Here is a 26805-nt window from a genome sequence, read left to right as displayed (position 1 = left end):
TCCCATGTTGGGTGTAGAGATAACTTAAAAGTAAAATACTTTTTAAAAAATTCATGTTATGTTATTTAATCCTCTAAACAACCATGTGTTTAAAAAACAATCATGGGGCGCCTGGATGGTTCAGTCAATTAAGTGGCTGACTCTTGGTTTCAGCTCGGGTCATAATCTCAGGGTTGTGGGATCAAGCCCCGAGTCGGGCTCCCAGCTCAGGGGGGAGTCTGCTTCTCTCTCTCTCTCTCTCTTCCCCGCTCTCCCTTTGCTCCTCCCCTGATCATGCACGCTCTCTCTCTCAAATAAATAAATAAATAAATAAATAATAAATAAATCTTTTAAAGAATCCAATCATGATTATTATTACCACTTTAGAGGCAAGAAAACCAAGGCTTAGAGAGGTAAATAACTTTTTCCAAAGCCACTAGGCTACCAAGTGTGGAGGTGGAGGTGGGGTGTGAGGCCAGGTCCCTCTGACTCCATCATGCAGACCTGCCTTCCGGTGAAGACCCGTCGGTGTGACACTTTCGTTTTTGCTCCCATAATACAGTCCCAGCTGGGGGAATTTGAATGGATTCTCTAGGCCAATCCTGCATCTTCAAGTTGTCCCCAGTTTCTTGGCAGGGACTGTGCTTTGGGTGGCCCAGCAGCCCAGGGACTAGAGGCTGGCGGTTCTGGGCAGTGGGAGCAGTAGTCCCAAGAGTCCCACTGCCAAGCAGAGCCGCTGGTATGGGCTGGTCATGCCACAAGCAAGAATGACATCCACTCTAGCAGCACCGACCGCGAGAGTGCCACAGGACACGTCTGCACGATTGTTTGGGAGTCTACACCCCTCTCCAAACTTTCAGCATGAGTGGTGGTGGCCCTTGATATCTGAGATGGGGCTGTGGAGCTGGGGGTGTGGGTAGGAGGCAGGAGAGGCCAGGGGCAGGTGAAGACCATAGTTGGAAGGGCGAGGCCAGTGAGAAAGGAGGGAGGTTCAGGAACTTTTTCTTGTTCAGGAACGAAAGCCCAGACCTCAGATTCTTGACCAGGAGCATATAGATACCTGAAAGAGGCTAATATGGCAACATACAAGTGTCTAGTCCAAAAGGATGGGTTCTTAGTCCTCTCCTCTTGCACTTAAAGAAATAGAAGTCCAGAAAAATGAAATAAAAAATTAAACAACATATTAAAGTTACAGTTGATCTGGTTGAGTTAGAATCTGGAAATCCAAGTCAGAATCCAAGGTCTAGTAGATTTTCTTCCACTCCACTGGGTGAGTATCTGTAGCATAAGTAAAAGATTACAGGTAGTGGCCTTGGCTATTTCTTATACCTGAGTAAGCGAACTCATCGCTACCCCTCAAATGTAAAGAACAAATGAAATGGAAAGAGACATTTAAAAATTTTCATCTCTGAAAAGTGATTTGTAAAATTCAGGGTAAGTGATGAGCTGTTTTAAGATCCTAAACATATTTGAGCTATCAGCATAGTCATTCTTTCCTCTTTGCCCTCAAATAAAGGCTATGATGCTTTAACATGCCAGTCGTGCTCTTCGGTATGTCTACAAGCAGACGCCCTAATTGCATATGCTTCCTGTACCCGGGAGTACGCAAATTGTGACCGCTGCAGAATCTCACTGTGCTCTCCCTGGATCCCATGGGGCAGGTGCAACTCAGGCGCTCCCTCAGCTCCTGGGTTCTTGTCAATGTCGCCTTGGTTCTGGCTGGCAATGAAAGGAGGCAGATGGTTCTGGGAGGCCTCAGCCCACCACTTCCAAGTCATGAGCAAGCCTCTTTTCATTTCTAGGGATTTAAAAAGACAAGGAAGTGGAGAGAGACCTTTTTTTTTCCACCTTCCTTCTTGACACATTCTCAACCATGAAATCTGATGAAAGGATTAAAGAGACAGGGGTTAGTTGGAAGGAAATTTCCAGCTCCTAAGAAAATGTTCACATATTTTAAACAGTGCAAAGAGCTTCCTGAAAGGAAGTACTATTGGAGGGATGAATAAAAAATTTTGAAATAGTTCAGAGAAGATAGATATCTTTAAAAAAAAAAAAATGTAGCTGGAGTAGTATGTGTTGATGCCTGTGTAGAAAAAGGTCAAAAGTGTTGGTGAGCCAGAACTTTCAGTCCTTCTAGGTTTTTTATTGAACACATGTTAGCAAGAAAATTGTCAGAAAACCAGGAATGGCATAAACAGCTCAATGGAATATGTTTCAGAAGAACATACCTATGAGAAGGAAAGAAAATTTGTGAGGGTGCTTTTAATTAAAATGTTATCTAAATGCAATATATCAACAACTACAAGCTACTGCCTCCCACATTTATGACTCTAGTTCTGACCTCTTCTCTGACCCATGGATTTTTAAGTTCCATGCTGTAAGTGTGCTATACCTCCTAAATGCAAATTTGAATATGTCTCTCTGCCTTACTGAAAATCCTTCAATGGTTCCCTATTGCCTACAGAAGAGAGGCCAAACTCCTTAACATATCCCACACAGCCCCTTGTGACTTGTCTTCATTCTCTGTAGCTGATGTTGGTGACTAAGCCCTGGGTTGTCTCCCTATTCTTTGCTCCTATATCTTTATGGCTCAAAAAGTTCAAGGAGACTTCCTAATAGCAAGATGCTTTCTTCCCTTTCTGAGGCAAGGTGACACCAGGTAAGTGATTCCGCCACTCCATCAGGATGGGAGCTTTGATTCTTCTCTGCTGTTAAACTTCATTCCTTCCTTCCACAAACATTTACTGAGTGCCTTCCTTGTGTTAGGAATTGTGCTAGACAGTAGGGACTTAAGAATGAACAAGACACATGTCCTGCCTTCAATGAGTTTACACTCTGAGTAGTAATTTCTTCTTACTGCTGCAACAAATTTAGTGGCTCAAAATAATGTAGATTTGTTCTCTTGCAATTCTGGAGGTCAAGCTGTTGGCAGGGCTGTACATCCTTCTGAAGGCTCTAGGGGAGAATCTCTTTCCCTTGCCTTGTCCAACTTCAAGAGGCTGCCTACATTCCTTGGCTCATGGCCCCTTCCTCCATTGTCTCAGCCGCTGGGGTAGCATCCTCAAATCTCTGTCTGATCCTGTTTCCATTCCATGGGGTCTTATCTCCTGTGACTCTAACTCTGATACTCCTATTTCCCTCTTATGGGAAACTTGTGATTACACTGGGTCCACTCAGATAATGTAAGGCATGTTTCCCATCATCTCCAGATTTTAATCCCATCTGCAAAGTCCCTTTTGTCATGGAAGGTGACATATTCACAGGTTCTAAGTATTAAGACATGGATATCTTAGGGGGGAATTAGTCTGCCTCCTATACTCTGCTAGCCCTTTTACTTTGTCTTTAAAACAGCATTACTTGCTTATTCAACAGACATGCATTGAGTGCCTATTGTATATATGCCAGGCACTGTTCTAGGTGCTGGGAATACAGGGATACAGAAGTAACAAAGCAGACATGAAACTCTTGCTTTCAGAGATCTCACCTTATGAACGAGAGGGAGAGATAGGGAGAACAACACAGGATTAAGAAGAGAGAGCACTGGGAGCAAGCCTGCAAATGACACAATGACCTTCGAACAGGGAGTGAGCCACACAGACATTTGGGGGAAGAGCTTTCCAGGCAGAGGGAATAGCAAACGCAGGGCTTGGAGGCAGGAGAGTGTCTGGTGTATTTAGGGAACAGAGAGAAGCCACTGTGGCTGAGGGGGTGGGTGGGTGGGGTGGTGGAGAGGAAGAAGTTGAAGTCAGAGCTCTAGATGGAAGTCAGAGAATACATTTCTCTAGTCCAGAATGGGAACTTTGACTTTTTCTCTGAGTGACATGAGAAGCCCTGAAGGCTTTTGAGCAGGGAGGTGACACGATCTAACTTACTTATGCTCCACAGCCTGGGTCCTGTACGTAGAACAAATTATTGAGGGGAAGGGCAGGAACAGAGAGATCAGAAAGGGAGACCTGGGGTGCCTGGGTGGCTCAGTCATTGAGCATCTGCCTTCGGCTTAGGTCATGATCCCAGGGTCCTGGGATCGAGCCCCGCATCGGGCTCCCTGCTCAGCAGGAGGCCTGCTTCTCCCTCTCTGTCTGCCCTTGCTTGTGTTCCCTCTTTGCTGTGTCTCTCTGTCAAATAATAAATAAAATCTTTAAAAAAAAAAAGGGGGGGGGGGACCAACAGGGGGAATATTGTGATAATCCAAGTGAGAAAAGGCTTCAAGCAGGGAGATTTGCAGTGGGTGGAAAGTGATTGGATTCTACATGTATTTTGAAAGAAATGCCAACAGAATTCACTAATGGTCTGGATATATGATGTGAGAGAAGTAGAGAAGTCAAGGATGACCCCACGACTTTTGCTCCGAAGGAAAACCTTTGAATCTCTGGAAGGGTGCCCTTAATGGAGGTGGGGAAAATTGCAGGAGGGAACTGTTTTTTTGGGGGAATATCTGGAGCTTTTCAGCTTTACACATGTAAAGTCTGAGATACCTAATATACAACCAGCTGGAGATGTTGAATAGGAGATGGATGTGTTAACCTTAAAGATAAAACTGTCAGTTATTTTACCAGCAAAATGGGTTTATTCAGAAATAATGGAGGAGTGCATTCAGGACAAGCATGCTGTGGTGAAACCAGAGACCAGTCCAACAAATGAAGAATGGTATTTTATGGAGAAGAAGGAGGATGTCAGGGGGACTTGTTTTGAAGGAAAACCCATTGGAAAAAAGCAGGAGTTCAAGGTGATGATGGTTTCTCATTGGCCCAGTTGCAGGGGTAGCCAATTTTGTGTAGGAAAAGATGCAATGCTCATCTTTTCCCTCTTGGGGCCTGTAATTGATTATCCTTTCCTGTTGAGGATTCTTCTGCTGAGGTGTGTAATTGACACTTCCATTGGAGTCTCTAATTGATGATTGTTCCTGTAATTGAGGTTGAGTGGTAGGACTCCCTCTTCTAGCCTCTGGACTCCACATTAGGGAGGTTTCCCTTTATTAATTTTCACAGATGTATGAGTCTGGATTTCAGGGAGGCATCTGGATTGGAGATGTAAATTTGAGGGTAGTCAGAATATAGATGTCATTTAAAGTCATCAGACTGGTGAGATGACCACAGAATGGTAAGAGACCACAAAGAGAAGATGTCCATAGAGACCTGGGGACTTCTGAGTTGAGAGACGGGAGACTGAGAAGGCCACAAAGCTAGAATAAGAGTCAAGACAGACTCTTAGCCCAGAAGCCACATGAAGAAAGTATTTCAAGGATGAGAGTGACCAACCTTTCTCTGTTGCTGAGGGCTCGAATGAGGTGAGGATGGGAACTGACCACTGGATTTAGCAACAAGGCAGTCACTAAGGACCCCGAGATCTGTTTCCCTGGACTGGTGGGGGCAATTCAAGAGAATGGAGGAGAGGAACTGAAGACAGCAAGCATGGCAAAACCTTTTGAAGATCTGAGGGGTAAAGTGAAGTAGAGGGAGATATGGACTCTAGGAAATGTCTTATTTTTCACCATGGCAGATATTACAGCATGCATATACACTCTTAGAAGTGACTCAGTAGAGAGGGAAATTTCCTGATGCAGGAGAGAGGGGCAGTTACTGAATTGATGTCCCTGGGTCAGAGGGGATGGGACTAGTACACAGTGGGAGAGGTTAGTCTTAGCTTAGAGCTCTGAGAGTTCATCACAAGTGCAGGAGGACAGAAGAGTATGTGCAGACAGGTACAGGTGGGTTGGTATTTAGAGTGGTAGGAAGGGAGTGTGTACCAGGTTCTCTCTTGATTGCTTCTATTTTACCAACAAAGAAGCAAGGTCGTTAGCTATGAGTAATAAGCCAGAGGCTTGATGAAGGGGGAGAAGGTGTGAAATAGTCCTTTAGAAGAGTGGGGGAGTGGACAAGGAAGTGTAGTGACTCTGCTAAGCAATGTTAATTGATTATAAAGTTGTTGGTGTTTAAACATGTGATAAATATTATCATGCAGATGGGAGACTGAACTGTTCTAAGAAATCTAGTATTCAGATAAATCAAGTTACATAGGGCTAAAACAATAAAACCCTAAAATTGAAACAGCATTAGCTATAACTTAATTTTGGATGATTTGGGAACACTTCGGTCTTTTTTAAGAGTTAAGAGTAATTTTTCTGCATATTTGTTAGTACTTCCCTATAGATGTATAGTTAGTAATAGGAAGTTCTGAATTGATGATAATAGGCTGAATAAACTAGACTTTAACTGAAAAACATGCAAATGTGAATTGATATTTATAATATTAAAAAATACTAATTTTGCTTCCTTGGTAGGCTTCTGTGTCAAAATCATTCCATATCAGATATGTTAGGGTGTTTTGTTGTGTAGAAATAAATAACCAGAGGGAAATGAATTCAACTGTGTTCTAACAAACAAAGAAGTGAATAGGGAAGGAGGAACAGGAAATGACTAGATGTTCCCCTTATCACTAGGGAAGGTTACACATCCCTGTGTGTGGGAGGTGTTAGGCAGAGGTGGGTAGAGGAGCCCAGGGAGAGGAGGCAGGAATGGTGTTTGGCAAACTCTGTATTCCCCCTTTTACTCTTCTGCTGCCTCTTGTCTGCTATCTTGAAACCCCAGAAGGCCAAGGAGAATACAGAGGGAGTGACTGAATCAGAAAACATGTAATTAGAACCTACAGCTTTGGTGGATTTCACCTTTTATCTCCTTCAGAAACATAGGTGAAAATTCTGTCACCAGTGACAGATAAATAGTAGCCCAGGGCCTTGAAAGAGCAGTTTTAGGTCCCTGGGACAATTTCTCCTATTCTACTCTATTTGAAGGTTAGGGAGGTTACCTTCATAATCTGAGGCCAATACCCACACTTGAGTCTCATAAGCATTGAATACAGTTAATAGGTTTGGCTAGCACTTGGGTCAGTTATTTAAAATGTTATCAAATAGCTATCTGGGAGTCATAAAACAGGTGGCCTTGAAATTGTATGGTGCTGGTGCATACAGATTGGCAGCCTTCCTTTATGGGTAAAACTACGTTAAAAGTTGAGCCAGAGCAAATGAACAACTGATTTACAATAGTGAACTATGCTGGGAAAGACATTTCCTTAACACACATCAATGGGATGGATAGTGATGCTCTATTGAGTTTCTTTGTAAAAAAATTTTTTAAAAAAGATTTTATTTATTTATTTGAGAGAGAGAGAGAGGGAAAGAATCAGACTCCCTGCTGAGTAGAGAGCCCAACGCGGAGCTCCATCCCAGGACCCTAAGATCACGACCTAAGCCAAAGGCAGACACTTAGCTTAACGACTGAGCCACCCAGGCACAGGCAGACCCTAAGCTGACTGAACCACCCAGGCACTCCTCTTTGTAAAAAAATTTATATTAAAAACACCAGTGTGTGAATTTAAGGCCTGCCCTCCCACCCTCCCTTCCTTCTCTCCTTCCTTTCTTCTTCTTTCCTTCTTTCCCTCCCTCCTTCCTTATAGTTATTTTGGTGGGGGTGTGGATATATTCAGTTCAGGTCTTTGGTTTGAGTTAGCATATTTATTAAATAAGGAATCTGTTTTGAGTTAGTGTAAAAACAAATCATGAATGATGGATTGATTCCCTGTGAAATTACTGTAGCATGGTCAATATTTTTGTTGTTTTTACAGTTGAGACAAGAGAAACTTTAAAATCAACTCGTCAACACTTAGCTAAACTTTGTGAAACTGACCTATAAAATGAAACACTCATTTTATTTATTTTTTATGTAAAAGGAAAATATGTTATTTATTAGAAATTTTTATAGGCATGGAGCTACAGAATTTTAAAGCTGACCTCACATCTGGGCTACCCCCTCATTTTACAGATGAAGAATCAGAGATTAAATGACTTCTCAAGGAGACTCAATTATTAGTGACACAAAAAAACTCAAACCTAGTCTTCTGAAGTTGTCCAGTGCTTTTCAATCATTGTATTCACTTAGGTTTCTAATGTAAAAACTTTCATCAACCTAGGATTTAAGCTTGCACTTGACCTAAAAGAGTCTTAACTTAAAGCCTAATCTACTTTCATGGGCTTCTAGTTTTGTGGGATTGAATTAAATCACACTTTTCTCATATTAATGTAAGTCGGGATAGGATTTATTAGCTTTTTATTGAGATATAATTCACATATCATGGCGTATATTTTTCACGCATCCCCTTTGAAATCTAAAGTTGAAGCTTCACTTCTATTCACAGGATCCATTTTATTTAGGCAGTGACTAAAACCCCCAAAGAAAAGTTCCTACAATTAAAAGAATAAAGACGGCTCGAAAAGATTTCATCTTGATCCTTACCAGCATTTTGAAGTAGGTTTGAAGGCGTTTGAAAAGCTTAGTGATTAAAAAAAAATAACTAAACAAAACTCCCCCCACCCCAGGGTTTTTATGAGACAAAGTTGTAGAAAGGAAGGACTCTATTGAAAAAGACACATTCTGTGTGAACAGAAACAGTAATGAAATATGGCTGTGGAGCAGAAACTTACATTCTAAGCCTAAGTAGGTACATACTCTACAGGGTAGGATGAAAGGAAGGTATTGAGGACGCTTACAGACTGCTGCACTCATTTCCCCCCCACAACAGACGTTAAGTCAGTATCTGCATTGTACCAAGCCTGTGGAGGCGCTGAGAACACAAAGATGAATAAGGCAGATCCTCAAGGAGCCCAATCTGGTGGTGGTGATGGGGAGGTGGGGGCGGGGGAAGGGAGGAGAGAGGGAGCCTCTGGAGAAGTGGTTGGGGGATGAGGTTAGACGGGTGGGTTGAAGGAGTGACTATATGGTAGAAATTTGGGGGTACAGATACGTGCTGGCTTCTATGGCAGAAATCTCCCCCAGAACCTCTGGAGAAAACCCCCCAAACAATTAGCTTCATTTGCCAAATCTGGCCAGATATCATGACGTTGGTCTACAGATGCCCTCTCAGACAGGTTTAAAAATCCTCCTCCCGCTTCTAGCATTCGCTTTCCCCACCATTAGGGTGTCGGGCAAGGGAGGGGGCAGGATGAAAACTGCACCCACGTTTGCTGCCTTGGCTCTCTGCAGGAGACAGGAATCCAGGGCTTTGCCGTCGTCATAGCAACTAGGAGTTCCGCGGTCCCCCACCTTCCTCCAACTCCTACTTCCCGGGCTGGCCGGGCTGAGCGGCCGCTTCTCTCGCGAGATTGGCGCGCTGTGCTGAGCAGCCCAGCGGTGATCTCACCCGAGACTTGCCGAGGGAGGGAGAGAAGGAGGGGAAGGAATGGGGCGGGGAGGGGGGGAGGAGAGGGGACTGGAGGGGAGGGAAGGGCGAGTGCGGCGCCGCCACCGCCGGCAACTTTGTGAGCGAGTTCAGTGCGTGCGTGAGCGAGTGAGCGAAAAAGTCAGTGCGGCGCCGACTTCCCGGGAGGAGGGTCCCCGGGGAGGGCCAGGTCTGGGCTTCAGAGGCCGCCCCCCAGCCACTCCATCCCTTCCCGCCTCCGGGGCTCCCTCCCATTTCCTCCCCCTCCACCGGTCCTCCCGGGCCTTCCCACCCCCGTCGGCAGTTACCTGTCCCCTCCCCCACTCGGCACGCACCTCCCCTTCCCCTGCACCCACCTCCGACCTCTGGAACCCGAACCCCCCGGCCACCCCAAACCCGCTTTATCCGCGGCCCCCACCCCCAGCTTTTTCTCCTGGGGGCAGGCGGGCGGGATGGGGGGCGCTGAGCCTCAGAGGCCGCGCGAGCGGGGACCAGGACGCCCAGACAATAGTTGATGCCCGGGGACCGAGGCACCTTCGCCACCCACTCCAGGAGCGCGGCCCCAGCCGGCTGCTCTCCAGCCGGCTTTCCGGGTCCCCCTCGGAGCGGGGCTCGGGAGTTGGGCAGATTCAGCCCCCACCTCCCCCGGGCCCCCCTCCGCCAGGCGCCCGCCCCGGCCGGGCCTCGCCGCCCGCCGTCCTCCGCAGAGGAGGCGGCGAGTGAGCGCGCGCCGACCGTCCACACGGTTTCTCTTTCTCCCCAGGGAGATCGCGCGGCGGACCCACCCCGGACGCGCGGCAGCACCGGGAGGCCGGGCCGAGCGGTAAGTGGCTCCCGCGCCCTGGGGCCGGGCAGGGGAGCGGGGGTGCAGGACTGTCGACAGCCCCCCCCCCTCCCCCAGCGCGTTTTTGGCTGGGGCTCGGGTCCAGGGCCGGGAGCAGACACCGGGAGACCGGTCAAAGTTTTATTTCCGATTCGGTGCTGTGCTGATAACGCAGCCCGGCGGGGGCGAGTCCGGGCTGCACCGCGCACGGCGCGCGCGCACGCACCTCGGAATCTGGATCTGCATAACTACCGGCGGAGCGCCCCCGCGAGAGGCCGGGAGACCCGCGCCCCCGTCGGGGTGGCTGCGCCCACCGGGCTGCTCTCGTCGTCACCCGGCACCCTTCCCCTTCGGTCACCTGGGTGAGCGCTTTGCAGGCTGTGCTGGAAAGGAGAGGCCGAGGGTTGTAATCATGGGAAAGGGAGTAGGGAGCTCGCTGCCCGCGGGTGGTTAATTTCTCTCCCGGGGTTCTGGGGGGGAGGGCAGTGAAAGTCGGGGATGCCCTAACCTGCTTTCCTTGGAGCAAGTAAACCTCGAGAGGGCTGGGGAGGCGTGAGGCCGCTTCAAAAAGTTTTCCTCTTTAGGCTCATCTGTTTCCAACTTCTGACCGTAAAGGAAATTTGTGAGGCTCCCTATTGCTTCATGGCATTTCTAGGTGGACAAGTAATCATATTGAGCAGGTTGAAATTTCGTCTGGTTTCACCGTTTGTTAAATCTAGAGACAAGGGAAATGGCTCACTTCAGGGAAGATGTTTGAGTTGTTGGTATTCGTTTTTGAAGGAAGCATTTGGGGACTGATGGCTTCTAGAGACTGCGTTTACCTTAATAGATTTAATTTTTCCTGAAAAATTTCCTGGTATTTTAGAGGTAGCATTCCCTGAAATTCTTACTACCTGCTGGACGATTATATTTCTAAACTGGGAGCCAGTGATGCGATGCAAATTTCAGAGTAAAGGTGTCGACTTTCATCAGGTTCCAGGTCTATCTGGATGAACTGGGGTTGGCGTTTCCTCTATAAAGTAAGCCTTTCATGTTGAAACTCTGACTCAGACTCTTAAACCCATTGTTTTTATACTGGTACTCTGTGGGAATTAAGTGTCAACTTTCTCTTCTTTTCTCATATGGAATATTCGTCCAAGGCAAAGATTCTCTGACTTAATCTTTTGGAAAAGTACAAGATTTAAGTCCTATAGAATCGTTCTCTGCAGCCAGTTTAGTAACAGTATTAATTTTCTATATAATCCTGATTTAATGACTTTCACTTTTCTCTTTTTCATTTTTTGAAGGCTGCAATTAAACCACCTTTACCAGGATGGGGGAAAAAAAAAAAACCTGATGGGAATAATGTAGAACAGTGGTAACAGCAGTAGTCTCAAATGAAAGGTTTATGTAAAGCACTTTATGGTCACTGATGTGTCCAACTATTAGATGACATACCAGTTATTAACAAGAATATTAATATTAAAACATTTTTCCCATGGAATAAATTCCTTGTACTGAGGCATCAGCCATTAACAATGCATTTAAAATGACTTGGGTGATGATTTGCTTGTAAATAGGGGCAAAATAAGAGATTTTGGGGATGAATGGCTTTACGTGGGTGACAACTTATTTTCTTATCTCATTATGCTTAAGTAAAGGACTCTTGAAGTTGACTGTATCATTAGATTTCTCTAGTTTGACAGAACAAGTTTGGCAAGTGGCTCAAGATAGTCAGTAGGTGTTGCTGTTAGCTTCTCTGTAGTTCCTGGTACAGCTCCTCCGGCTTTGAAATTGCAATTTTGATACAGAGAACTTTTTAGATCTGAAGTGTCAGGCAGTCGTTGGGATCCTGTGGCAAGGTTGACTTGAACTCTTGGTAATAAATCCAAAGCACCTTACTTAGATTTTGTACTGAGATTCATTTAACTCTATCCTTTCACTATTATTTTCTGGCTTTCGTATTTATTTACTTTGCTTTTGCTTTGAATTACATGAGTAATTTTAGGGAACCCCCTACCCCCCGCTTTTTAAACAACTTTAGAAAAAATCTTCATGTAGCTTTATTGAAGTCATAGATTGAAGATTGCTTGAGTTTCGTGGTTTTGTAAACTTTGGGGGATCTTGGTTGACTCTGAGTTATGTATATGTTCTATTAAATTGCAGTTTGAATTTTTCAATAAAAGGCTGTTTTCTGTCTCTCTGAGCTGTGAAACAGAAGCACGAGGAGAGGTGGAAAAGTGTAAAAATACAGATTCCCTGAATCTTTCCAATTTAGGGGAAAGTATGTAGTGATTCATGAGAACATAATTATGTGCTTCCTGTCAGTCCTCGTGGTTGTATTATCATTCCTGTTGGTCCATAGCAGTGCACATATAAAGTATGGATATCCTGAAGATTTCCAGGTGACATCTCGCATTGGAGATTTTTGGTTCACCGATGAAATCGGACTTTGTCAGAGGAAAACAAATATATTTATCCCTCTGATGGAGAACTAGATCTCCGATATAGAATGCTTCTTTCTTCCTTTTGATGCAAATCACAGAAGCTCGTATCTGAAATTCAGAAAAAAGTCCCCCTATACTCCCATAATATCACTATATTCTTAACCTTTTGAAGTTTATGGTGAGTCAGGCGTTATTTACTGAGTGCCTCGATCCGGGAAGTGTGCTGTCAGGCTCCATGGTTCTGGTGGTGAGTAAGTGTGTTTCATGGAACTTACAGTCCAGTGGGGCCATATGTAGTAACTTTTCTGAGTTTGGGGTTATGGTACCCTGGTATGGTACCCTGCCTCCAGAAGGGTTTTGCATAAAAGGCAATCAATTATTTTTATTATTTTCTGAAATAAGGGAGCCCATTATTTGCCCTCAGAAGTTCTGGGTTTCAAATTTTCGGGCTATGGGATCTTAAAAAAAATAATCAAACCTCTCTGAACTGTCTTTCTGAAAAACTGTCTTTTTCAGCAAAAATGGGCATAATGCTTGCTTCACAGCTTTGCTGCAAGAATTAATGAGAAAATATGTATGAAAGTACTTTGCAAATCATAGTCTTATTTGCAGTTGCATTTTCTTTTTGATGAACAGATTCATAGATTGTTGAAGCTAGAAGGGATTTTGAATTTAAATCATTTGACCCATTTTCTCCATTTTGCAGATGATGAAACTGAGGCCCAGAAAGCTGAAGTGATTTGTCGCAGGTTATAGAAGAACTAATTAGTGATCAGGCAGTGATTGGAAGGCAGGTTTCCAGATTTAACTGTACTTCTTTGTTTCCTAGTTTTTGTTTTGTTTTTTTGAATCTATACGTTAAAATTCGTTTACTACTCCCTTCCCCCTGCAAGGGTTCAGTGTTTATTAAGTATCTAAATGAGCAAAACTTAAGGAAGCAAACAAAATCAACATTAAGAATGAGAAAAAAAAAGATTGAAGAGCTTTGAAAATAGTATTGATGTAGTGTTTGGTAAGTAAGTTTTAGAGTTACTCAAATTACAAAGTTATGGAAAAAGAAATTGAGTTAGTTAAAATATCTACATGGTAGAGCCTGTAGGCTTCCCCCCACCTTTTTTTGGGGCAGGGGGATAGACTTTATTAACTCAGAGCATAATGTGCTTGCACGCTCTTTAGAGAAGCCAAACTTAATTTGTTCAAGGTTACCATTTTCTTCCCTTAATATCATTTTTCATTTGTAAAAGAAAGTGATTTCCCTTCCTTATTTCTGGAATAGTGGCAACTTGTAGACCTTCTCTTTCGGTTACATGTGTTACCAGGGGTTGGGGCTTGGAGGGGGGATGGGTCAGATGGAGGGATAATTGCACAGAAAAAAGGAACATATTGAAGGAGCTTCCTGTTGAAGATGTGCATGATTTATATAGCACCATTCTCCCTTCCACTAGGGTAATCTGAGCCAGGAGAGAAGAAATATCCCTGCCAGTCGGTGACTGCCCTTTAGATGGGGGGGGCTTTCCCTTCTGGGAGGGTTGAACATTATCTTATTCTTTCAGTGCTCATCCAGAATGCGTCTTGTTTCATATCCGGTGCTCCTTAAAATGTAGGTGTTCCACGATCACTTGAGATTGACATTCCACCCTATCCACTGCACTTCTACTTTTTGGCATCAGAAGTAAATTGACCTCATGGATTTTTGTTTGTTTTTTCCCTATGTCTAGATAATTGGAAAAAAAAAAGGCGAAACAAAGCCCACACACTTGTGTGGCATTTTATTTTCCAAAGATTAGAACTAAGTTAATTATCCTTAGATATTCGCTCTTTTATTCTTTTGGTGGGCTTTTGATGAGCTCTGGAGTGAGTCAGAAGCATGGGAAAAATTCCCTTTGCTTTGGATCTCTCAAACACAGACGGTTTGAGTGAGGGAGGGAATAACATGAGTGTGATTGGGTTTGTGATCACGAGGGTAAGAAAATCCACTGGGGTATATCTTTTGATATAGGGGCCAACGCACATCCATTTTCTCCTTTTATTCTGGCCTGGGGAGAGTAAAGAGAACATGAGTGTCTTCTTGAAGATCAAGAGGGATGACCCTGAAATGACATGGAGGAACATCAGGAGCTTTTTTAGTTGGACCCTAGGACATAACAGCACCTAGGCGGGTGTGCAGCAGAGTCAGGTGAGGCCCCAGCTCTCTGCCTCTGGAGGTCTGGGATGAGAATTTCCAGTCTCTAGATTTCTTATTTGTTCCTTGTCATGTTGCACCGACTTCTCCCTCTAATTAGGATTATAGTATGCCTCCCTTTAAACTGTGGGAGACAGGCAATTACATAAGGTTAGATTTCCCTCTTTTCAGATCAGGAGAGGCAGGAGCCTGGATGCCTGTTGGAGTGTGCTGGCTTGGAGAGGCAGGGTTTCTGGTTTGCACAAGCACAGGGGTGTCTCAGAGGCGACTTGAGCGGATAAGACTGGACGTCCAGTCTTGGCCACCACTGGATTCTTTTTCCTCTGCCCGCCCCCAGAGCAGGTCTGGGTTCAATGCCTTTTGCAGATACAATAGTTAATTCTGGTTATTTTCTCTTTTCTACTTTTTTCACAAAGTCTTTTACCAAAGCTAGAGGTATAATCATTAATTGGTTTTTGAGGTTCAGGGTCCTGCTTCCTTTTAGAATGAATTCTCAACTACTCAGAAGACAGCTAGTGAGAAATAAAAAGCAAAGACCTTCATTGTGAATGATTATGTTTCTTTTTTTTTTTTAATATTTTCTTTTCTTATTTATTTATTTATTTATTTATTTGAGACAGAATGAGAGACAGAGAGCATGAGAGGGAAGAGGGTCAGAGGGAGAAGCAGACTCCCTGCCGAGCAGGGAGCCCGATGCGGGACTCGATCCCGGGACTCCAGGATCATGACCTGAGCCGAAGGCAGTCGCTTAACCAACTGAGCCACCCAGGCGCCCGTGAATGATTATGTTTCTATAATCCAGACTCGAGTCTTTTCCTTCGGCTCCTATGTTATCTTTTTTTTTTTCTTCATATTCCAGAGTATTCGCCTAGGTAGGTATTGTAGTTGGATATATTGTGAGCTCCTTGTGTTCCCTTTAACAGTCTCGGTTCCCAGAATTGATTGACTATTGGTTTTTACAAGTTTCTTTTTTTTTTTTTTTATTTAAGACCTTTATTAACGGGTGCTTGCCGTTTGTTGATTTTTTTGAAAAAATCAAGTTGTAAACTTTTTATTACAAATTAAAAATGAGGTTCTTAAAAATCTCAACTTGACCAGATCTGAAATAATTTAAAAACCTTTAAAGGTGTATTGAGAAAAACCATTTTTTTTTTTAAACACGTTTGTCATTACCAAAAAGAGACGTCTTTAGATAAAAATAATACAAGTTTCTTTATGGTTCTTGATGCTCTTAGAGAAGCAACTGACAACCGAACTGTGGTATCTCACGCTTTCAAGAAGAGACAGTACTTGTTAGGAAATGCCTCTAAGATATATCATTATAAATTAGTTGCATGTCCTAAAATTTTCACCCAATTTGACTGTTACTGCTTGCTTCACCTATGTGTATCTAGGAAAAAAGTGGAAAGCAGTATTTTCCCAGATTTTTGCAAGAAATGTAAGCTTATGACTTGTCAGAACCAAACTGCTTTTCTTCAGAAGGCTTTAGAAACACATGTTCTTCTTACTCTTGTATTGCGGGTCGGTGTGTGGTTGATGGATGTCCTGCCTCTTCCTAAGCCTAGTTCTGGCTGCCCTGGGGAAGACCTCAGAAGGTTCTGCCAGTATACTTTGTCTAATTCCTGAGGAGCTGGCATCTCCTATCTCCTATGGCTGTGTGTGTGCCTGTGTTTGGGGCGGGGCTGACTGTGGTTCCTGACCCTTGTCTCTTTATTTTTTTAATGAGGATCTTAGTGCTGATCCTTTGTAATAGGAAATGAAGTCTAATAATTGCATAACAAAATGTTTCAGTAGGTAAATGATAGGTTATGGAGAGCTACAGGGCTCACAGGAAAGGCTTATTCAGATTTCAAGAATGTCAGCCAAATAATTGCCTTCAGTGGGATTATTCTGAAGGCCATTTTCCAAGTAATGTTTTAAAAAAGTGGCTTTCAGTGGTTTGGGGAGGATGTATGTTTGGGGGAGCAGGGAGTGCTTGGGTGGAGAGGGTAGGGGATCCCGGTGAACTCTGGGGCTTTTCTCTGGGGCGGCATGTTGGATATCAGGTGGATGGTGGTGTGAAGAAACTCAATGGATGATTCTGTTACGCTTTTCCTCCACCCGCTTGAGAACACAATCGTTTTTATATCATTTTTGAACCTATGCATGACAATAAGGTAAACAAGTAGTAGGCTTAAGCCAGAGAGCAGCTGACTGGGGATTGTGGAAGCTTCATCTTGAATGGGTGAGAACGGGAACCTCTGATCCTCTATGCTTGGAAAAACTCTGGAAATACCTGCCAACAGCTGAAAGGATCGGGCTGCTTAGACTCCTGCAGTGGAGGTAGAACATGTAAATCCAGTTTGGTATCTGTATGGTGGCACTGCCACCTTAACCACTTTTAAGTATATAGTGCAGCAGTGTTAAGTACATTCATGTTGTTGTGAAACAGACCTCCAGAACTTTCTCATCTTGCAGATCCGAAACCATACTCTACCCTTATCCTGGCTACTGCCATTCTACTTTTGTTTCTGTGAATTTGTCTACTTAAGACACCTCATATAAATAAGAATCAGGCAGTATTTTGTCTTTTTGTGGCTGGCTTATTTCACTCAGCATAATGTCCTCAAGGTTCATCCATGTTGGCATGTGACAGGATTTCCTTCTTTTGAGGCTCAATAATATTCCATGATATGTATAGATAGTATTTGGTCTACTCATCCATTCATGGACATTCAGGTTGCTTCTACCTCTTCTGTTGTGAATAATGCTGGTATGAACACGAGTGTGCCAATGTATCTTTAAGACCTTGCTTGCAATTCTTTTGAATGTACACACAGAAGTGGGATTGCTGGATCATATGGTAATTCTATTTTTAATTTTTTGAGCAATCTCTACACAATTTTTCATAGTAGTTGTAAAAACACAGTGGTTTTACATTCCTGCCAACAGCACACAAGGGTTCAGTTTCTCCACATCCTTGTCAACACTTGTGATTTTCTGTGTTTTTCATAGTAGCCATCCTAATGTGTGTGAGGTGAGATCTCACTGTGGTTTTGATTTGCATTTCTCTGGTGATGTGATGTTGAGCATCTTTCATAGGTTTATTTTATTTATTTATTTTTTTAAAGATTTTATTTATTTATTTATTTGAGAGAGCGAGAATGAGAGAGAGAGAGAGAGAGCACATGAGGGGGGAAGGGTCAGAGGGAGAAGCAGACTCCCTGCCGAGCAGGGAGCCCGACGTGGGACTTGATCCCGGGACTCCAGGATTATGACCTGAGCCGAAGGCAGTCGCTTAACCCACTGAGCCACCCAGGCGCCCTCTTTCATATGTTTATTGACCATTTGTCCATCAGCTTTGGAGAAATGGCTATTCAATCCTTTGCCCATTTTTTAATCGGGTTATTGGGTTTTGGGTTTCTTGTTGGGACAAGAAACCCAATAGGAACATGAGAACATTAGGAACATTAGGAACATGAGAAATTCAACATAGTATTGATTATGTGTGAGAGGGTTCAGTTATTCAAAGTAGGAGTTCTTTATATATTCTGGATATTAATCCCTTATCAGATGTATGATTTGCAAATATTTTCTCCTGTTCTGTGGGTTGCCTTTTCACTCTGTTGGTTTCCTTTGATGTGTAAAAGTTTTAAAATTTGTCTATTTTAAAGACTGTGCTTTTGGCATCATATCCAAGAAGTTATTGGCAAGCCAGTGTCATGAAGCTTTCCGCCTTTGTTTTCTTCTAGAAATTTTATAGTTTTAGTTCTTATGTTTAGGTCTTTACTCCATTTTGAGTTAATTTTTGTATATGGTGTAAGACATTCTTTTGCATGTGAATGTCAGTTTTCTCAACAGTGTTTGTTGAAGAGATTGTTCTTTCCCCATTGGGTGGTCTTGGCTCCCTTGTTGAAGATCAGGTGCCCACATACACAAGGGTTTATTTCTGGGCTGTCTCTTCTGTTGGTCTGCTTGTTTGTCTTTATGCCAGTACTATAACTGTTGGGATTACACTCGCTTTTAATATCTTGAAATCTGGAAGTGTGAGTGGCACTTACTTTTAATTGATGCTATTCTCAGTGTTAAATAATAGAGAATAGAGAAGTTGACGATTGAGAAAACCGTTCACAGAATTTTTCATTTTTTTTAAGGGGATCAGACTCTTACAGAACGAGGTAAAGTCATTTAAATGGCAGAATGCTTGCAAGGCTATCAGTTGGCAGCTAGTGGAGTAAGAGCTGTGTGTCTAGCACTTCCTGGTTTGCAAAGTACCTTCACAGATACCTATTCCAGTGGCTTGGGAAAGCTTCCAAAAGGTGATGGACCTTGAAGATTGGATGTGTAGCCCACTGGATATAAATACCCCAAACCATCTGTGTCAGTTGGGTCTCAGTGTGACGGGAGGTCTTTCATGAAAGCTGCTGGGGTGATCTCAAGATTTTCAGTGGTATCAGTTATTATAATAACTGTCACTTGTGGTATTGTTTTCCTTGACACTGTATTGCTTTTCCTACTCCATTCCAGTAGACCCTGCCTTTCCTCATCTGCTCCCTGAGTAGCAGTAGGCCGCATACAAGGATAGAATAGTTAGCCACAGCACTGTTTTCTGAGATGTGCAAAGGAGAGAAAACTAACTTGGCTGGGTTGTATGGGATGAATTGAATGAGAGAGATTGGAACCAGAAGAGCAAATTAAGTGGCTGTTTTAGTAAGTACTTTAGGCTACTTAAGACATACTTTCTTACCTTCTTAATAAAACTATGGGGATAATTTTGGTTGAGTGTATTACTTAAAGGGACATTGGGGGAATTGTTGTGGAGGAAAAATGTAGTATGCTTGCATTTAGTAGGCCTGAAGTAAAGATTTATTTAGTGGTAACCAAAGGAATTTATGTCTACACGGGTGAATCTCTAAGGAGTAACTTACTCATGTATCCCATAAGTATTTATTGACTCGCACTCTAATGCCAGGGGCCAATGGCTGCTGTTAGTGACGAGGGAATATATGGTTCCTGCTCTCATGTGGCTGATACTCTTCTAGTGATTGATACGGTCCTTTTCAGTGTTCTGTTCCTCTCATCTGGTTGATTTTTCTTTTAGTCAAAGGCCACCTGTTTCACTGCTGATGCAAAACAGTTTTTTTTTTTTTTTTTTTAAATTCAGAGAATTTGTTTCTAACTCTAAAACATTAGTGAGAAAATTCTGTGTTGGTGGATAATTTTAGCATTAATTTCACTTTGATCTGAAAACAATCAACATTTTAACTCAACTCTGAGAGTCTTTGTAATTTTGGTAGGAGACAGTTCTGAATCTCACCTTTCTGCCGTGACTTGTAATATGGTAGAAACTTAATTCCTGTTTCAGATGACTGGTATAGTACTAGGGTGGGAGATTTAGAAACGTTTACCACCCCTAGGTGCTTGTTTTCTGAGTCTTTTAGAGCGCTTGTCATTAATATGTGTGGTAGTCTTGAGATGTGGCGCCATCATGTCACCGAATACAGAAGAGTCACTGATCTGAGGACCAGTGCTGTGAAAATTAAGCTGGCAGCCCATGCTGCCAAATTTGTAATATTCAGGTAACCTAGTGTGAGATTTCATGGCTTTTTAAAAATGAAAATGATATTTTCATACTAATTTGTCATGAGAAATTCAACGTAGTATTGATTATGTGTGAGAGGGTTCAGTTATTCAAAGTTAAGATTTAAGAATTTCTTCCCATGTGGATTGTTTGCTGTTGTAAATGTGGTCTTATGGTTACCGAGAGCACTGAAAGATTTGTGTAATCCTGGCTCTGTGAATTTGGCCATTTTTGTTTTGTTTACTAATCAGCAGTATTCACTGAGCACCTTCTAGATGGCAGATACTGCTCTCATTCTGGGTCTACGGTAAGGACCAGCTCTGAGTGAGATGGGAAGCCACCAGAGGGCTTTCCACAAAGGGTTTGATCTGACGTATTCTTAAAGCAAAAACTCAGTTATGCAGAGAATAGAATAAAGTATGTATGTGGGGGCGACTAAGGTGGAAGCAGGGAGATTTCAGGGGGTTCTAGCAATAATCTGGGTCAGATATGATGATCAGTGGAGGTGATGAGAAGTGGCTGGATTCTGGACTTATGTCAGCTGAAGGCTGTGATGATGTAGAGAGCAAGAAGGAGAGGAGTCCAGGAGAACAGCAGGGTTTTTGGCCTGAGCAAGTGGAGTAATGAGCAGGGGCCATTCACTGAAATGGGGAAGATGGGAGGAGGAGGTTTTGGTGGGGATTAAGAGCTGGTTTGTATATGCTGGGTATAAGCTAGCAGTTGATGTGTAAGAGGAGAAGTCAGCTTGGCACCTGGCAGGTCTACTAACCTTCATGGGCTTCAGTTTTCTCATCTGTGAAATGGGGAAAGTGTTTGCCCTTCTCAGAATTCTTGACATCAAATGAAAAAAAAAAAGTTAAAACTTCTAAAGTTATGTCTTGTAATGGTGGTATTATTTCTCGAAAGTAGACTGGTTACCATCTTAGGTACTTTGTGGTCTCTTTTGCACTACTTAAGTCATAGGCCATCGGACAGAATGTATTGTGGAAAGTTGGCACTGGCCTTTCAAAGGCTGGTTTTCTTTCCCAATAGATGGAGTAGCTTTCTTTCTTATTCATTCTGTGATTCCTGGGCAGCTTCTGGGAGAACTTGGTATTTTGGTTTCCTTCAGGGTGTCAGAGGGCTTCATTTTGTGCAGAGCCCCTGAAGCACCATGTGGGCCTGTGGTGCCAGACTTGCCCCTTAATAAACATTGCTGTGAGCCAAAGTGATTTTCTTTATGTGGGAGAATATTACAGTAGAAAAACCCCAGCTCTTTCCTTTCTCAAAGCCTTTGTCCTTTGAGGCTTCCCATGACTTGCATAGTTAACAAATAGGGTCTAATAGGTCAGATTTATTAGGGAGACCACTCTCCATGTTTCTTGACTCAGGATACCTATTTGTATATTCCTAGGTTTTTGGATTACTCCGAGTTTTGTTATAGGCAGGTGAGATTATGTTCAATATATATTTGACCCCACTGAGTTAAAATTTAAGATCCAAGCGAAAAAGTTGAGAGCATCAGTCTTATAGTTCTATCAGTGGTGTTTGGAACTTATTAAATGTCCTTCCTTAGAGATTGTAGTAGATAGTTGTGTCCTTGAGATGCTGTCTTTGCTGATGATTGATACCTTGCTAGCAGTCTGATGTTGCTTTAGGAGCATCCAGAGGTGTATGTTCTTGGTTCTTGGCTCTTCATGCGCCGCACGGTTTGCACAGAGGCACTGCCCCTTTCTTCACCTCTCTCCTGGTTTGCTCCTGCACTGTGCAGGATTCCATCAGGCATCAGCGGGGGGCCCACTGCAGGTTATGTGATTTAGAAGAGAAGCTAAGGGTGCCTTTGAGGGCCTGACACATGTAGTGAGTGTAACTGTTGATGAATGACATCTAAGTAAGTGTGCTCGGTGTTCAGTGTCGTGAGAGCGGTAGTGGCTTTAATAATGCAGGGAGGCCTCGGGAACCATGTGTTTCAGAGGATATTGTGGAGGCAGAAATGATTTGGATATTCTCTTGTATCTTGCAGGCAAGAGGATATCTCTCTTTTTCTTTCAGGTCCTCAAATTTATAAAATAAGTTTACCCATGTGCTCAGTAATGTTTAAGTTACATAACCTTTTGCTTTTCATTGAATTGGCTTGCTATACATTATCTTATTTCAGCTTGTAAGAAATTGAACAATAGGCACCTATTATAATATCACTTAACATAATTGTCTGAAAAAACCCCAGCCTTTGTCTTTACTTTTGAAGTACATATTAGGAAATTCAGGTCAGTTGTAAGAAATAATTTGAAAGGGATCTATGTATTTAAATCTCTGTCTTTTCCATGCTTAATAATTTTTTTCCCCTAGAAGGAATACAGCTTACTTAGATTCTCTAAAATATCTTTCAGAATTTTCCAAATTGCCTGATGGCTTTTTATTTGAACTCGAGTCTAGTAATCATTTTTATTGGGGAGATAGGCTCTACATTTCTGAAGTTGCAGTACCTGTTTATGCACTCTTGGTTTTTTTTTCCTTTATGTAACACTTTTATTGCGTTATAATTAACTTATTATATGGTTCTTGCATTTGAGGTGTACATTCACAGACTTGTGTTACCATCTCCATAAACAATTTTAGAACATCTTCATCACTCCCAAAAGGAACTCCAACCCCTTTTGCTGTCACTCCCTGTTTGTCCCCAGCCCTAGGCCACCGCTGATCCACTTTATATACTTGCCCCCTCTGGATGTTTCCTGTAAATGGGCTCGCACAATTTGTGGTCTTTTGTGGCCGCCTTCTTTCAGCCAGCTCTATCAGAACACTTGAGCTTTTTTTTGAGCACTTTAACTTTGGTGGTAATGTACAGATTTTGGACTCAAACCAGAGAAGAGCAAAACCGTGAGCTGCCCTGTGTGCTGTGGAGCAGGGGGTGAATGGTGAAGCTTCCCCAAAGAACCCCGCCCCCTTCCCCACCCCCATGCTAATCCTCAGATGCACCCAGTGCTTGAGATAGCGCAGTGATCTTGCCTCCTTGCCCGAGCCTTGCCTGCTTCTTTCTTGAATTTTCCAGATAGCTTTCAGATGTCATCTCTGATTCTTCCCTTTCTTCTCTCTTTGGACTGGTCTGAGACCAAGCACTGCCTTTTTTTTTTTTTTTTTCCCCTTTAGAATTGATTCTTGTTTTCAACTTTTCCTCCTTTAATTGCCACTGTCTTAGGACAGACCCTTGATCTTTGTGTCTGGGTGGCAGGAGCAGGCTCCTTTGTCAGCATCTCGCCTCCTGCTGTCCCCTGTCTAGGCCATCTTGTCTGATCATTCTTTCTAATGTAGGACCTCCTAGGTATGTGTGCCCCTCTCAGGGAACTAAAGTGGTTCAGTACCTTGCCATGTCAAACTCACACTCTTCTGCTTGCTTTTGTGACCTTTCTCTTGGGTCTCTCCCTTCCTGCTTATCTGATTTCTTCGGCCTCTCCATGACTGTGTGTCTGCTTTCATATGGGCCTCTGCTTTCTCTTCTTCCCAACTATTCCAACTTTCTTTGAGCCATTGTTCATGTTCCATGTTAGTTCTATTTAATTTTAAACACTAAATTCCTCAACCGTAGCTTTATCTCTCTTATCCTCTTCCCTGCATATCACGCTCCTTATCATTATTTTGTTTTGCTTTTATCCCCTCTGATGCAGTACCAGCCCCTGAGTTCCAGTTTTATCTGTCTTTCTCATCCTTTTGTGCCTACTTCCTTCACTGCCATTTTTCTGGTTAGAGTAACTCATCTTGAGTTCTCTCTTCTCTGATACTTCTCTGAGATGCTGTTGTACTGTGTTGTATACGTAAGGAAATCAGCATTAAATAATTAATGCACAATTCATCAAGGACATTTAGTCTGGAGAAGACTCAGAAGGGATGTCCTCGCTGTCACAAGGGTTGAAAGTCCATCATACCTAAGGAGGAGAGATTACCTTTGTCTTCCCAGGCCCCACAGAGAAGGACACGAGTAGAGTAAATACAGCCATGTGAAGGAGCATCACAAAGGACTTTCTAGTAGAGCCTCCTGTAGGAGTGACCGGCTGCCTTCCCCATCGCAAGCCTAGGCTGGATCATTCTGGATGGGGCCCTCGTAGAGGCCATTCAGACGGTTCTTGGGGGCTCAATGAGGCCAGTGGTTCTTAGTCTCCGTGGAGTGTTAGAATCTTCTGGGGAGCATGCTAAGTACACGGAGTCTCTGTCTGTTCCTTGGACGTTCAGATGGAGCAGTCTGTGAAGCCAGGCTTGGAAACTTCTGAGGCAGGTAGCTCCTTTAGTCTTTGAGATCCTGTGAGTGTCTCATTTGTTTAACGACTTTTTCCTGAGTGCCTGCACCATATGGCAATGTCAGGTTGTGGGTTTGCCTTCATAGGACATAGAATCGGGGGGGGGATGCAGACAGACAGGTGAAGCCATGTGATTTCTCCTCAGGTAGATGGAGACCTTGGAGGATAGGGACCATTTCTTATTTTGTGTGTTTATTTGCCCCCGAGGAATGGGCACACTGGCATTCATTTTTGGATGGCAAACTGATTAACCTGCTGTTTAGTGATTTTTTTCCCTGTTGTAAGGCTTGTAACTGTGTTCTTTATCCAATTGTTTTCATACAACTTAATTTCTTAGTTGAAAAGGAGCCACTCTCTTTTCGATTGCTTCATGGTAGGCTCAGCCTTTGCATTTTGTTGCTTCCTCGTTACACAGTTTACAAAGGCTGCTACTTACTGAGTACCCAATGTGCCAAGCACTTCCTGTCACACCACTGCTCATCTTTATAACAAGCCTACAAGATAGACATTAGAACTCCATGAGTGAGAGCCAAGCTGTTGAGTTCCTGTTATAAACGTTCTTACATTAACTTACATTGCAGCAGCTACTGAGTTAGGAAATGGTCTAGTGCAGTCACCTGTTGGGACTAGAGTGGTTGCAGTCATGTTTTGGCTGTGTGCATAGAATATATTTTATTGTTGGAAATGACAGAAAGCCTGTCTGCATATGATAGGATAGCTGTGACCATCACCCTATTTGTTTTAAATACTGTCCGTGCTGATGATAGAAGCTCTCCACCCATTTCTCCAATGAAGGGCTGGTCTTGCTGGTAGAATTTTTAAGCATGGTATTTAAAAAAAAAAAAATTTGTTTTAAACACTATTCACACTGATGATAGAAGCTCTCCACCCATTTCTCCAATGAAAGGCTAATTAGTAATTTGTTTTAAACACTATCCACACTGATGATAGAAGCTCTCCACCCATTTCTCCAGTGAAAGGCTGGTCTTGCTGGTAGAATTTTTAAGCATGGTATGTAGTTTATCATCTGTCTGTGTTTTGCTGCAGTGGAGAGTCAGGGACTGTTTTTTGTATCTGCAGTGATGATCTGGATTTCCCAGAATTGGCATGTGACCCATTTAGCAGTTTCTTTTCCTGTATCTCCTGTAGGACTTTGGCCTGTCAAGGTGACCTCCACAGTGCTCAGTTAATAATAGTCATAAATACCTTTCGCTGAGCTCTACCAGTGGATAGGTTCTTTGCTTAGATCATCTGATTTTATCCCCATGGAATTCCTGTGAAGTAGGTATTATCAACAGACAATAAAGCTGAGAAAGGCTAAGTGACTTGCCCAGCTTGCAGACCCTTGCCTGTTTGCATTTTTCCGGGGACTTAGACATGGTTTGCACAGGCATTATACCATTTCTTTCGTTTCTCTCACCTCCTGTTGCTGGTTTCACTAAGAAAAATGAGGTGGTAGGCAAGTGAACTTTTAGGAGATGCACAAGAGCAAGTATCTTGGACTCCTAGAGAAAATTCATGGTTAGTATATTTAATTTTCTCCCTTCCGATAGAGTCAAGCTATTGGTTGTGGTTGAATATTCTCTTTGGCCAACTGAACTTACTGAGATGTGGGAAACAACCTCATAGGAGGCTCACACCTGCTATAGAAGTTTAAGGCCCAGGGTTGCAAATGTTTCTAGTGCAAATAGCTAGACAAAATATAAATATTTATGGTTGGGGCGAAATAAATATAAATCTTCACAGAGTTCGTAATAGCCACAGAATTATTTTCTAGTAAGAACACTTTCACTTTACTTCCCAACCGAGGGCAAGACAGGAAACATGAGAAATGTCTTTTCTTTCTCATCCTGCAGCATGGGTTCTGCTGTGAAGTTGTCATCCTGTCATTGACTTCCGCCTCTTGCCCTAAAATGATCATACTGTCATCAAGTCAGCATCTGCTTTGTTTTGAAATAAGTGTGGTTTAGGAGCCTGGAGGTATATTAGCAATATACAGATTTTTAAAGAGAGGTTAATAGAACTGAAGTTAATTGAAAATACAAAAATGGGTGTAAGATCGGTCCTGGCAATCAGGTGTGCTTCTAGGAAACACACATTCAGTTGATCAAACAGAATTGAAGTCACTTAGTAAAAGCTAATTTAGTTAACTGAGGTCATGGTGGAAAACGAAAACATGTTTACTGCCTTAACTTTTCTGCTGACCTGTGGGCTTTGTGTGTTTATTGAATCCAGTATACCCTTCTTTAAACTTTATGTTCAGGTCATTTCTCCAAACCAAATATTTGAGACTTTTCTTTCATGTTAAATCACTCCTTAAATTTTCTGCTTTGGTTTATTAGATAAGGATTTTT

The 26805-nt window shown here is 42.9% G+C and overlaps 1 protein-coding gene across 6 annotated transcripts in view; it reads left to right on the top strand.

The window, feature by feature from the left end:
- The window catches only part of SIPA1L1 (signal induced proliferation associated 1 like 1), a 447306-nt gene that overhangs the window by 68684 nt on the left and 351817 nt on the right, over nucleotides 1-26805 (top strand). For 2 of the 6 annotated variants that reach the window (XM_034992846.1, XM_034992844.1), the window contains exons 1-2: nucleotides 9239-9330; nucleotides 9953-10012. The gene's annotated coding sequence lies outside the window, so the exon portion shown is untranslated. Of the gene's footprint in view, nucleotides 1-9238; nucleotides 9331-9518; nucleotides 10013-10035; nucleotides 10375-26805 lie in introns of those variants that run through there. The other 4 variants (XM_034992848.1, XM_034992847.1, XM_034992842.1 and 1 more) reach the window with 3 other exon arrangements.

The sequence above is a fragment of the Mirounga leonina genome, unplaced genomic scaffold, assembly GCF_011800145.1.
Source record: "Mirounga leonina isolate KUSES-001 unplaced genomic scaffold, KU_Mleo_1.0 Mir_82, whole genome shotgun sequence".
Taxonomy (NCBI): domain Eukaryota; kingdom Metazoa; phylum Chordata; class Mammalia; order Carnivora; family Phocidae; genus Mirounga; species Mirounga leonina.
This window is presented reverse-complemented; position numbering and strand designations above follow the sequence as displayed.